Here is a 14,665-nt window from a genome sequence, read left to right as displayed (position 1 = left end):
TAAATACAGCGTTCAGGGTTAAATGCTGGTGTAGTGAGCGTGTGTTTCTGCATTCTAATTGAGCTCTTCATAAAATGTGAAAGCATCAATTTATGGTTTGCTCATTTTCCTCTTATAATGAAGCTAAAATATTTGTGTAAAAATACTAAATAGTTAATTTACAAAGAGCCTCTGACCCCAACATATGGTGGTAGTTTGGAAAATACTAATTTCCGCTAAGGTCTGATTTTTGTGGTGCGTGCAACCACATTTTGAGTAGTCTGCGTTTGTGACTGGAATCATTCATGGGGCAAACGTTTCAGCCTAAAGGAAAGTTAAGTATTTGGCAAACACCATGGACGGCAATGTGAATTGAAGGTGTTTCCCCATTCTTAGGAGTTTTCTAGATGCTTGAATATTTTTGGAGTCAGCATTTCACAAATATGTGGAGGGAGGCACTTCAGGAGGAAGCTGGTTATTTGAACTGAGCCCTGGCTATGATAGCATGTACAGTCTGAAATTCAGTCCGTTACCATCTGTTCCTAAATCTCTAAAGTCTCCTAATTTTGCAGTTGGGGAGTTCTTTCCAATGTCTTTTTTTAATGTGTAATTTAAAGTTATTTCATCTTAACACACCAATAACAACCATGGGCATATGTTGAATGTATTTGGGGAGATATCAGTTTTTCTATGGCATTATTAGCACATTTAAGTACAGATACTAAGATTATAATTAGTTATAATTCTCTTCTTGCCCAGGAACAATTCCTAAGCCTGTTTACCTAATTTGATTTAAAAATTACTTTTCAGACATTGCAAACAGTCAGATATGCCAATGCAATATTGTCAGATTTGTTTTATATTCCTTTTTTTGGAAAGAAGTTAATTTTGTAGTTACAGCTGATTATTCATTACCCAGTCATGACCTACTTTTCTTACCAGATAAAGATCACTAGGCTAGAGGTAACTAGTATCTTGCAGCATGTATGTATCCTCACCATGTATACTTTTATATCTTTACTCCATATAAATGTAGTTATAAAGATATGCAATATTATTTTATATGCTTTTCATTTGCATAAATTTTATAGATATACTTTGTCAACTTGCTTTTTGTTCTCAATATTATATTGTGAAATTTTTCATGATTCATGAGAAGCTAGTTCAATGATTTTGATTATTGAATGATAGTAGTCTATTATATAAGTGTACTATAAATTTTTTACTCATTCCTTAATGGAAGGACATCTAATTGTTTACCATTACTCGTGATTCTAGAAAATGCTCCAGTGTACATCCCTGTAAATGTCTCCATGTGCCTAGGTGGGAGTGTTTCTCCGGGAAAGTTGGGTTTAAACTTTTTGGGCTCTAATCCACAGAAAGAGATACATGTCATCTTAGGATCTAGGACCTGCACACATGCACACATGTCTATATAAGGGAAGATGCTTACCTTCACCTTTTCTGCCTTCACACACACACACACACACACACACACACTCATGTGAAAAATATGGTTAAAGCTTACACTGGTATTTTGTATTCTATTCTATCGTGGGTAAATTCAAGTAGGTAAAGACCAACTAAATTAACTGAACAGTCTCTTTACAGGTTGTAAATGGCACTTTGAAAAATTATGGTGTATGTTCTATACCTCATAGGGGAACTGTGATAGAAAATGGGCGCCTTCAACTGCCTGGTATTGCTAAATTGCTCTTTAAGAGTGTGAAAAAATTTACAATCTCACCAGTGGGATAAATGAGTTTATATTTACCTATGTCCTCTGTTTTCTTCTCATTTCCCCACATCTTGTATTTTTTTTATTGAAGTATAATTGACAAATAAAAATTGTCTATATTTAAGATGTGTAACTTGATGTTTTCCTATATGTATACAGTACGAAATAGTCACCACAATCAAGCTAATTACCATATCCATCACATCACCTAGTTACCAGTTTTTCTTTCTTTTTTTTCTTTGTGTGAGATGAGAACACTTAAGATCTATCCTCTTAGGAAGCTTCAGGTATACAGTATGAGATTATTAACTATAGTCACCATGCCGTACATTAGATCTCCAGAACTTATTCATCTTGTGTAACTGAACCCTTGTACGTTTTGATCAAAATTTCTTCATTTTCCTCACCCCTCAGCCCCTGGCAACCACCATTCTACTCTGTGCTTCTATGAGTTTGACTATTTTAGATTCCACGTATAAGTGAAATTGTGCAATATTTGTCTTTCTGTGTCTGGCTTATTTCAGTTTTCTCAAACTGTGCTGGTCTGGATTTGGAGAGGTGTTGAGAGATGTTGAGATTCTCTGAAAGAATCACGGGAAGCTTAGTGAGACTCGCGCTGAAAATGTGCACAAACCTTGTAACACAATAGGAAAGAGAAAGTGGAATTACCTACCTATGGGTGGCAGAGCCCTCATTAGATGTGCCTCCCACTTTCACTCCTTTTAAGATAGAAGACAATGAACCCAGGGCTCTGGGTTCTTCTCAACCTGTGGCTTCTTTACTGAAGTTGCTGAAACCACCAAATTCGTTTTTTTCTAAGAGTAAAAAAGGGGAAGTTTCAGCAATCTAATTCCTTCATTTATATCCTCAATTTCCTGAATATATTTTGCATGACTTATTTGCAGATGTGTTATTAAACCAAAATGAAAGCAGCCTACCCCAAGTCAAATCGTCAGTCTCACCAAGCTTTAAAAACAGAACGACTTTTTATTGCCTGACTTACTTCTTTGGGGTTATATTCTCCTTGTTCCTTGATGTTTTGGAGGAATTTGTCTATAAAAATCATTAGACTTGATTTTTGTTTGGATTGAGGGAATTGTAAGGCGGCGGGGAGGTGGGTGGGAGTGCTCATTGGAGAGTGTATTACTTACTACCAATTCAATTTATTTAATAGGTATTAGTTTATTTACATTTCCTATATATTCTTTAATCAGTTTTAGTATTTAATATGTTTATTAAAATTTTCTTTGAGTAAGCTTTCTAATATTTTGGCATAAAATTATTCATGGTATTCTATTACGATTTTTAAATACCAATTTTATTTCTAATTATGGCCTGTTTTCATTCAAACTATTATTCTTAATGTTATTTCTCTGAATTGCATTAAATGTTTCCTTTTCATTACTTGTCTGTTCTTGGAAATAGCTTTACTTTGCTGAAAATCTCTGTGATCTCTAGGTCATTGTTGCAGTTTTATTTAGTTTCTGCACTCATCCAAACTTTTATTTCTAGTTTGTTTTCACATTCTCCTTTTTAGAAATCTAACTTCTTTAGTTAAATGCAAAGCCCACTAAAATGCTATATTTCTTCCTTTATAATATATGTATTTAAAGCTTAATTGTCTTGAAAGATAGTCCTGTCATTGCACCCGTTGTGTTAAAAGTATACTGTATTCACTGTCATTTAGTTCCAAATATTTTATGATGTCAAATATAATTTATGTTTACATGGATAATTTAGTTGAATAAAGTGTTCTATATATATCAACTAGGTTAAGTTTACTCATTGGGTTCAAATCTTCTCTAAACTTGATTTTTTTTTTTTTTTTTTTAGGAAGATTAGCCCTTAGCTAACGTCTGTTGCCAATCCTCCTCTTTTTGCTGAGGAAGACTGGCCCTGAGCTAATATCCATGCCCATCTTCCTCTACTTTATATGTGGGAGGCCTGCCACAGTGTGGCTGGACGAGTGGTTTGTAGGTCCTCACCCAGGATCGAACCGGTGAACCCCAGGCTGCAGAAGCAGAACGTGTGAACTTAACCACTGCACCATGGGGCCAACCCTAACCTTGAGGTTTTTATCAGACAAAATCAAGAGGATTGGAACTAGTTTTGGTTTTTCTGAGAATCTTTATGGTTCTTCTATCATTATTGCTGTTATTTTTCTTAATTTCTGCAATCATCTTGATTTTTTTCTGTAAGTGACTAAGTGAGGTGTGTTAAAATCTTCCACTGTGATTATGGGGTTGTTTATTTCTCCTTTTAGTTCTTTAGTCATCCTTACCTTTATATATTTTAGGGCCATGTTATTGGTTTTTTTTTATTTTTATTTTTTTCAGATGTACAACATATTTCAAATTCTGGATACATTACATCATGTTCACCACCCGAACACTAATTATAGTCCATCCCCTCACATGTGACCCTAATCACCGTTTTGCCCTCTCCCCTCCCCCCTTCCCCAATGGTAACCACCAGTCCAATCTCCAATGCTATATGTGTTTTTTTTTTTTTTTGTAGTTTTTGTCTTCTACTTATGAGTGAGATCATATGGTATTTGACTTTCTCCTTCTGATTTATTTCACTCAGCATAATACCCTCAAGGTCCATCCATGTTGTCACAAATGGCTGGACTTCATCATTTCTTATGGCTGAGTAGTAGTCCATCGTGTATAAATACCACATCTTCTTTATCCATTCGTCCCTTGATGGGCACCTAGGTTGCTTCCAAGTCTTGGCTATTGTGTATAAAGCTGCAATGAACATAGGGGTGCAAGTGTCTTTATGCCTTCGTGTTTTCAAGTTCTTTGGATAAATACCCAGCAGTGGAACAGCTGGATCATATGGTAGATCTATCCTTAATTTTCTGAGGATACTCCAAACTGCTTTCCATATTGGCTGCACCAGTTTGCACTGCCACCAGCAGTGAACAAGGGTTCCCATCTCTCCACACCCTCTCTAACATTTGTTGTTTCCTGTCTTGTTAATTATAGCCATTCTGACCAGAGTGAGGTGATAACTCATTGTAGTAGTGAGGGCCATGTTATTCTTATTAGGTGCTTTCACAGTTAGAAATGGTTTCCCTTCCAGCTGTGCAACTTCGGGCTTTACAGAGCTTCCTTCTGCTACTAGAGCCTTGTGCCTGTCTCTCTTCAGCTATGCATGTTTTCATTTAGCTCATCCCACTGGCTAAATTTCCTTCTTCACTTCTCACATCCAGCAGCTCCTCCTCCGACTTTTGTCCTTCAGAGCTGTGTCTTTGTTGTTATTTTCTTTCTTAGATTGATATCTAACATTTCTATCTATTTTGTAGTGGGAGGTATATCTAGGTTAGTTCAATCTGTTATGTGGCCAGAGTCAGAAATCCAACCCTAATTACTTTCTCAAAGCAAAAATTTATATTCTAAGTAAATACGTCTTATCTAAGTACTCTTATTCCAAAGAAAACAAGATAAATAAAAGCACTACTGCATTTCTATTTTTAGGAGATCTAATCTACTAAATTATTTCAAAACTGATGCTTTATTATTAATATTACCACGACCAGTGACACCACGACTACTGTTTCTACAAAGAATCGTAGGAATAGCGAAGACCTAATGTTGATGGAGTGCATCCTCTGTTAGCTCCCTTTTAAACTGCTCTGTGTGTAATAACTCCTCACTTCATCCTCATCCAAATACTGTGAAGTAAGCATGATCTTGATTCTCATTTTGCAGGTAAAGGAACTGGAGCATGCAGGTTCAATCACTTGCCCCAGATTACTTAATTGTTAAAAACAGAAGCAATATCTGAACCCTGACAGTCCGGCTCCAGAGCCCTGACTCTCACTTCAATACCGCTATTGCATCTAGACTCAAGCAAGAAAGGCTCGTGTCCTGGGTTCTTCTCTTTAAGAGGATCCAAACAGGATTTCTTCAGCCAATTCTCTTGTCACGGACGTGGAATTCATGGAGCTGAGGAAATGTGCCCACCTATAGTCCCCAAACATCTTTTAGACCATGCCTCAGGGTTAAAGACCTGCAATTCACTACCCCAACTCTTTTGCAATGTCTGCATGGGTCTCTTCCCTTGGTGTGTCCTCTTAAGGGCACATCACTATTGCACTAGGTACCTGTAAGTCCAGGAAAGGCTTTGTACAGGGTATAAGTTGGAGCTTGGACATTGCAGACTGGAGTGTTGACATGCAGGCATATGAGGGACCTAGTGCAAAACCAGATTTAACAGGCGTAAGATGACATGGAGGGTAGGCTGCAGGGAAAGAGTGGGCACCAAAGGCTGCCTCTCCCTGTGCCATCTCACTCCAGTGCAAAACTCCAGAGCATCTGAGAATTGTGAATATGAAAATAACCTTGTAGGCCTTCCTGAAGTTGATAGAATGGCTTTATTTAAAATTTGTTAGCTTGATTTGTAACTTTTATATATTCAGTCATTTGAATACGAGTCTCCATACATTGAGTGGCTGCAAATGCTAAGAGCGAGCCTGTGTAACACACCTAAGGCCCATTTGTGGATGTACCTCTAATATGGATGCTTCCTCATTGTCTCCTTCAACTAGATTTAAATAAACGACTCTGGAATATGGATTCCTTTCTTTACTACTCTCTGAGAATGCTCTGTTTTTTTTATGTTTGGGGTTGGGGTCGTGTGTGACAAGAGGGGAGTGTAGTTGACACATAGACTACTAACACTTAAGCTCAGAAGATTGCTATTTTATCCATGTGTTGCCCAACTGAGCGTATCACAGGCATTCCAAAAATGCTTGTAGATAAGTGAAAAATACTAGCTACCATTAATTTAGCATTTATCGTGTCAGAAGTAGTGCTTTTTCCATAGGTTACCTTACTTCATACTGGCAACAAATTTTTCAGTTAAATATTATTATTGTATCCTTTTACAGATGAGGAAATGACTCTGAGAGTAACTATCTCAAGGTAACATAGTCAGTGATTGACAGCCTAGATTTGAACTAAGGCCATATGACTTTAGAATGTGTGTGGATGATTATAACGTTATTTTGCCTTCCAAAGAATGAATGAATGAAAAAGTAGTTATAATTTTCCTTAAAGTCATACTTATCCTGAAAACCTAGCCGGAATAGTTGTTGGTGGTGTCATAATCGTATGCCCCACACATCCTGTTTTGATGCTTTTCTAGGCAGGTAGGACTTGAACATCTAACAAGAGGACCGTAAGAATGTTTAACTTAGATTTTGTCTCAGAACATTAGAAAATAGACTGTGAGAATGAATAAAAGAAAGATATACACTGACAGTGCCTTTTTTGAAATCAATATATTAACACATTTGTTATTAAGTTATATGAATTGTGATTATTTATCATACTTCTGATGGAAGACACTAGATAGGAGATTGTCATTATAAATATAATAATTTGGTTCTTGATTGCATGTTTATGTCAAAAGTCCCATTGAGATTTGGAATGCTGATGACACAAATGCAATAAAAAATCCTTTATTCATTTATATTCAGTAAAATAATATTAGAAGATGACACATTCCCTCTTCCTTATGGTTCGCAATTTGGGTGTCATGATTCTCTATTAAATTTATTATTTGTTGGGATGTAATTTGCAAAGATTCTGTCTTTGGCGTTAGTGTCTCTGCTTTGGCTTTCATTATAAATTATGTGTTCACTCAAATGGTAAAAATATATACTTGGGAGAAAAAATCACAGTAAGGGGGCACACAACAACTCTCAGGTTTGAAAACAGGTGGGTTAAATGTGCAAGAGATGATAGTAGGCATTGAGAGCAGGACTTCAACCCTGCGGGAGTATAGGTGTTTTCTAGACTCCAAAAATCAAGAGGGAGTCACTTCTTCTTCACGTCCCTTGACTCTTGCTCTATGATATATTCTGCAGAATCAACACCATCAGGTGGCGAAATGCACAATTGGAGACAGAGGATTTGGCCCCTTGTTAGAATGAATCCCTAAGACAGACCTGCTGCCAAATGGGAAGGAGATGACAAGAGTCCTAATGATTTACGAACCATAGTATTTAAGCATTATGCTGTAGCCTTAAATGCAGTTCTTTTGATTCTCATATTAAGCATGGATGGTGTGTAGGGGTGGAGTGCCGGTGTTCTGAACTTTGTATTGGAGTTCTGAAGCCACATTTGCCCACTGTTGGCCTCCAAAAAACCTTACCCTTCCTATTATATGCAGGACACATATAAGGAAGAGTTAATATTTACCCTGGCCTAGTGTCTAGTACAAGATAACTTCCCTTATTTTAATCATATAGTATAATTTTTTCAGGAAATTGTAGCTCTTTGATTCAGGCATATGGAAAGGCTACCGTGATTCAGTGCATCTCAGGAAATGTCAATTTGCATCCTTCTTCCACCTGAAAAATCTGACTTTATCACTGAATGTATCTTAACCTTGCTCTTTGCCTTTAATCCAAGTGTATTAGTATCATAGATATAATTGGTCCCAGGATTAAATGGGAGATTCCTTATTTCCCATACGTGATACGTCATTCTCTTTGCAGCGTCCTACTCTGTGTAGAACATATTCACATTTAAACACTTAGAAATACTTATACAAAGAAAGGCCAGCTTGGACCAGTCATTAGACTACCCATTTTTAAAGTAAAAATATCTATAGGGTAAGCAGAAAAGCACATGGAGACTCATATAAGGCCTGGATTTTAACACTTGGTAAAGTTAGTGACTGTGTAGTCTTGGTTATACCTTGTAACTTCATTAAACATCAGTTTCTAAATGTTTAAAAGTGATGCATTCTAGATAGATCCTTTTAAATTGTCTTAAGGATTATAAGAACAACACACGAAAAATACTTTTTCACCCTGTTTTCCTGGCAGCTCAGAGGTAGCCAAACAGAGCTCGTTAAATGACAACAAAAGCAGACCTATTTAAAATGCACAGAGTTGGGAGATTATGATTTAGTAAAAAGTGAAGTTTCTTTAGAATTTTTTCCATCAATTCATTTTAAATGCTAGTTGCAATTCAACATTGCTCAATTCAACAACCTCTCTAGGGAGATTCTGTTTTCCCCGGCAGAAGTTTGACAAATTGGGTGGCCTCCTGATATATGGATTATATTTCAACAAAGGAATCAACAGCTCATCCAAGTACCTTTGATTCTAAAGGGAAATAACACTTTTAGGTGGAAACCTGCAATGTACTTGGACATCTGCATAATGACTGAAATTAGCATAGGTTTACATAGTACACAACTCTATTAGAATTTTGATGCCTTAGAAAGGAACAGAAGGTTGTAAATTTCCTAAGGGAAAGTCTCTGGAGGGTGTGAAGGCCTGAAACGAAATCAGCCCAATGTGAGAGGCGTGTTGTGAATGGCTGAAAGGACAGAAAAACAGAGTTCATGAAGGGACAAGTGTGTTGCATTTTTCCTAACAAAAAGTGACCCATTGCAGCTTATGTGATACAGCACTAGCATACTTAAAAGGATACCAATAGCAGGTAGCCATTCTCTGTTCTGCTTGTTGAGAGGTGATATACTATAAGCTTATTCATTAGACACTTATGACCATGGTTTCCTCATAGAAATATTTGTGCAAGGGTAGAGAAAAAAATAAGAAAAAGAGAGAGGACAAAAATGGGAGAAGAGGGAAGGCAGAGTAGAAGAGGGGAGGGAAGATAAGAAGAGTTGGGGAGAAGTAGGAAAAAAAGTAAGAGAACCAGGGAATCTTCTTGATGTTATGTTTTATCAGTGTCAATGCAAATAATCCATAGCCAATCTATAAATCAAAATTGAAGTGAGTTTATTATGAGCCAGCCCTAAGGATCAGATAGCCCAGGAGAGTCCTTTCACAAAGGAAAGGAGCACTCCAAAGAAGTGGGGTGTACAGGGTGGTTATATACCATCAAAGAGTATGCATCACATTTGATTAGAGTGTCCCTTTTACAATAGTCACAAAATTTCTTTGCTGGCATAGCAATTTGGTAAACACAGCAGGTCAGTGGTCACAAGGTGAGTAGTCACAAGGTGAGCACAGCAAGTCAGTGATTAATCCTTATTTTAGGGAGCAATGCTTATTCTTAAAGAAATGCCAATATGGGGTAAGTTACATCCTTATCTTTAAGGACACCGTTCTTATCTTTGGGGCATAGCAAATACTAAAAGCAGATATACAATGCATGCTCAACAGGCAACATCAGGCCTCTTTGGAAAAACAAGGTCAGGCCAAATTAGTTTTAACCTCAATGACTTCCTCATATACTCCAATATATCCTATTGCTTGTCCTTTATCAGCGGTCATGAGATTGTGCCCCCCCCCCCAAAGTTTCTAGTCTCTACGACTGTAAGTGGATAAAAAGTAATTTACTTTGCTAGAGAATCTGAGATCTGCCCAAATTTTCAACCACAGTTTGCAAATGGGGATAATAGGAAATAACTCCCATCCTGTTGGTACTGACAGTGAGAACTTGTACCTGAATGTTGAGCAAAAGGTGACTTAAGTGCAAAGCTGTCTAGGCCCATGGGTGTTTGTAGAGGTCTCCAAATTCCATGGGCAACAATAGAGCATAGGTATTCGATTCCTGAAACTCTCACACCCAAAGACTCCTTTAGGGTTTCCTTTCTGTCTGTCACACGAGCCCTATAATTTGAATTTTTTTTCCACTGAAAAGAATCCATGAACTTAAGTAGATTTGGTGAGTCCATGGGTTTAATGATACTTAGTGTGTTTTCCATAGTCTTATTGGAGAGGAGGAATACAATTCCTATACCCTCTAGGTCCTTCTGGCTGGTCTAGGAATTAAATTGACATGAGACAGAATAACAGGAGAAAATCAAACAAAGTTTAATAGCATACATACATCAAAGAACCTCAGAAAAAGTGAATAACTTGCCAGAATGGCCAAATACTACCACCTTAAATACCATCTTCAGCTAAAGATAAAGGAAGTTGTTGGGAGTAGTGGTTTGGGACTTCAAAGGGGAGGATGGAAATTCACATGGAAATGGAAAAGCAAATGTTTGGTGGAGAAAACTTTGGTAAGAGTGGACTCAGCAAGGACTCTCTCAGTCCAGGGATACCCAGGGTTATCTATGGTGATGGCCTATCCTGGGGACAGGCCTTCTATCTTAAATTATTTTAAGCAGTTAGGGGGAAGGTCAAAGTTTCTTTCAGAGTCTCTTGTCCTTAAAAATAATCAAGCCAAAGAGACACATTTGGGGGTGGCCAATTCTGATCCCCCACAGTATTAATATGTCAGATATATCCTTATCCTTCTGTCATTCCAGATTGATATTAGAAAACACAGTTCACTCCTTGAGCTGATTTAAATCCAGTCACAAACAAAGACGCTTGACCTTTTAGATAGCCTTTGTCTTATTGTAGATGATGGTAGTCACCGCCTTTTTGAAATATTGAACATAGTTCATGGTGTTGCTTAAATAGGAGATTAATAAACATATAAAATAGTAATATTAAAGTAGAAGGGGAAATGAATTCAGACAGAAAACTTCAGATCAATTGGAGGAATAAATAATCAGTGAAGTCAGATTGGAAAGAGATCCTGAGGTCTTCTGATAGCCTTGAGCATGTTTTAATAATTTACTCCTCGCTTTCCTCCATGATTTTGACTGATATGTGGCCCATTGTACATCACTAGTCCCAGATGAGTGGAAGGATGCAGGAGAAGCTAGAAGCAATAGATGTTTGTGTCAGGTCCTGCTCCTGACTAGACGAGAGCTTCAAGAGAATCACTCCATTTCCCTGAGCTGCTTTTCCATCTATAAAATGAGGATGTTGGACTGTGTGATCCCGCTATCTCTTTATATTCTAAAGTGCTGTGATTTTTTTGAGCATCCCTTTTTCTGAGCCTCATTTTTCTTATCTGTAAAAGTGGGAAGAATGCCTACCTCACAAGGTGGCTTTGAGGATTAAAAGATAGCAACTAAGTATCTTTCCCTATACAAATCTAATTGGTTTCTGAATTTAGTTATCAAGAATTCATAGAATGAGTTCAAATAGTGAGGGGTGTAACACTGTTTGAATCTATTCGAGCTCAGTATTTCATCTAGCAAGTGGTGAGTTTTGGATAGTCAGGATTTATCAAATGTTTTTAGTTGCTGGATATCTCTGGAAACACCTTGCATATGGGCAACTCTCAATAAAGATTTATTCTGGTCTCCTTGACCTTGAGGGTAGAAACAGCCTTATTCAGCTCTGTAGCCACAGCATGTAGCACAGTGCAAAACAGTCAGGAGTGCCCAGTGGATGTTTGTAGCTCTGAGCAAGTCGCGGGACCCTTTGGTGCTTCAGGTTCTTGGCTGCAAAATGTACTCAACAATTTCTATCCCCCATAGAGTTGTTGTCAAGAATAGTAAAAGATCATTTTAAAAATGATAAAGTCATGACTCTCATACAGATATAAAATGAACAGGTGTTAAAGATTTTACACAACTCATTAATCAATGAGAGGACCAGGAGTGTTATAACCAGTTAAAAGAGAAATCCAAAATAAAGACGCATCTATAGATCAGGAATATTGAAATGAATGTGCAAATGTAGGTAAAACTAGCTTGTTCCACAGTGAAGAGGGAAGTCAATTGAATCTCTACTGGACAAGATAAGACTTATTTGTCTATAGAAAAGAATTATTTTGTGCTGCTAATAGTTTTTTACAATTTACAAAGTTGTACATTCTGTAGAATTCTGCCATAGAGTCAGAATCACATGATCCAAAGGGTGTGCAATAGACAATATATAGTTTTTCATTGAAGCACGGATTTTTACCCATATAAATAAATTAGATAATCTTGTAAATCACTTTACTGGTGCCTAGCGCATAGTGGGAAAATATATGGTTATTTTTAAAAATTGTAGGCGCCAGCCTGGTGGTGTAACGGTTAAGTTTATGCAGTCCGCTTCAGAAGCCCAGGGTTTGCAGGTTTGGACACCAAGTAAGGATCTATCATCAAGCCATGCTGTGGCAGGTGTCCCACATATAAAATAGAAGAAGGTGGGCACAGGGCCAATCTTCCTCAGCAAAATGAGGAGGATCAGCAGTGGATGTTAGGTCAGGGCTAATCTTCCTCAAATCAAAACCCCCCAAAAATAAAATGCAAATTGTAACAATGAAACAATAGTAATGAAATAGACTAAGTGAAATTGAATCAGAATTGCAACTTTAGCAATTATTTCTTAGGTTAGGCATTCATCCTCCCATGTAATTCAGTATCCACTTCCCCTACTTTTCTACCTATTAGTTCTACCATATTCCTTTAACACAGACGAAGAAGAGTCTGCAAATCGCTCAACAAATTTAGACATTTCTCTCTAGAGTTAAATATTATCCTCAAGGGAATTCCTAGAATGATAATGAGCAAAAATAACTCACTATTTGAGTTAAACTTAACAAAGGCTGTTTATTCATAAATTTGTGTCAAGGGACTCCTCTGCCATCACTTTTGTTTAAACAAGTGTTCAAAATGTGTCAGTTGCAAAGGGGAGTAAGTTTTATGGCGTAAAACGAGAAAATACTGATACGGTATCTAATTGGCAGATGTTCTATTAAGATGGGATCTTTGTTACGTTTGACAGTTCTTGATCAGCTGCAAGGGGGCAAGTGAGCAGTTTGGGGATATTTTAAAAGAGGAAGTCTTGTTCAGTGTGAGGAACAAAGGGTTTTCTGTGGCTGGCTATTTTCTGGAACAAGAAAGGGTTCATGGGGTGCTTTGTTGTAATAATCCTTCTAAGTTGGGAGAAGAGGACTATCATGGCTTATTATTTCTTAACATTAGCCAGTTATTATAAGAGAGTGTTAAATCAGTAATATGGTTTAGATACGCACAAAATGATTTTGTTGAACTTAGTTAAAAGAGCCCCACGAACACAAAACGGATGTGAAATTTCAGATGAAAACAATTATGGTGGCAGAAAAAACTTATGTGCTTAAGGAATTTGATCATAATTACGATAGGATATCTCATAACATGAAATTTATTGTCAAGTTTTACTTGGGTGTCACCATAGCTCCATGCCCAAGTCACTCTGTTTTGTCTTAGGATGTATTCAGTACACAAAATGTTTTGATAGTAATTAGTTAAACAAAATGAAACAATAGTCTATAGTCCTCTCCCAGACCTGAGTAAGGAAAGAGTAAGAGCAGTGGATTCAGCTTAACAGGTTTTAAAATTTGACCTCACCGACTTATAAGTCTTTCTCCTCTGATCTGAAAAATGAGGCTAATAAAAACATCTGCCAGACAGAGAGCTATAGGTAGCAAGTTCTTAGAAAGGTTGTACTGATTGAATGAGATAACGTATATATAATAAAAGCAGCTAGCACAGCCCGAGGTCCATGGTAACGTCTTAAATGTTAAATTCCTTTCCATCTTCTCAGGGCATGCAATAACAAGGAAACTTTCATCAAATCAATTATATTGAGTCTCCAATCAATAAACTTTTATTAAGCCTTTGCCATTCACCTGGACTTCTACTAGTTGTGACTGTAGACACAAATCCACGATAACGTGCAATGTAGTTTTTCAAAGGGAAAATCTTTCTTCCTCTCACTTTCTATTAAACAAATAATAAGAATGGTCCAATATTTTTTAGGGTGAGTTATGGGTGCTAAAATCTAATTGATGCACCAGCATTTATTGAGCGTTGTATATTCCTGAGTATATCCCCTTATTCTGTTTTATAGAGGAGTTACTGGAAGAGCAGAGATAACCTATGCAGATTAACACCATGGAAACGTCCTGAAACCACTTCGGAGTCTCCATAAATTGACTGGATTCAAGTTTCGAAAACAGAGAAACTGGTCCAGGGGCAATTTGCTACAGGTAAGTAAGAGGTATAATTTACTCTGTTCGAATCCTTCAAAGATGCATTGACTGCGGGGATGTTAATTACATTTCTGATGATTATAATGTTCCTTCAGCACAGCTGACAGCTTCTCTTCCCTCTCAAATGTACACATGTGGATGC

General features: G+C 37.2%; 1 protein-coding gene across 11 annotated transcripts in view; it reads left to right on the top strand.

Moving 5' to 3' along the window:
- LRRC4C (leucine rich repeat containing 4C) overlaps positions 1 to 14,665 on the top strand; it is a 1,166,212-nt gene that overhangs the window by 672,135 nt on the left and 479,412 nt on the right. For all 11 annotated transcript variants that reach the window (XM_070487551.1, XM_044750116.2, XM_044750115.2 and 8 more), the window contains one exon: positions 14,382 to 14,520. The gene's annotated coding sequence lies outside the window, so the exon portion shown is untranslated. The remainder of the gene's footprint in view (positions 1 to 14,381; positions 14,521 to 14,665) is intronic.

The sequence above is a fragment of the Equus asinus genome, chromosome 17, assembly GCF_041296235.1.
Source record: "Equus asinus isolate D_3611 breed Donkey chromosome 17, EquAss-T2T_v2, whole genome shotgun sequence".
Classification (NCBI taxonomy): Eukaryota; Metazoa; Chordata; class Mammalia; order Perissodactyla; family Equidae; genus Equus; species Equus asinus.
Note: the sequence above shows the minus strand (reverse complement) of the source record. Positions and strands in the feature narration are given on the sequence as shown.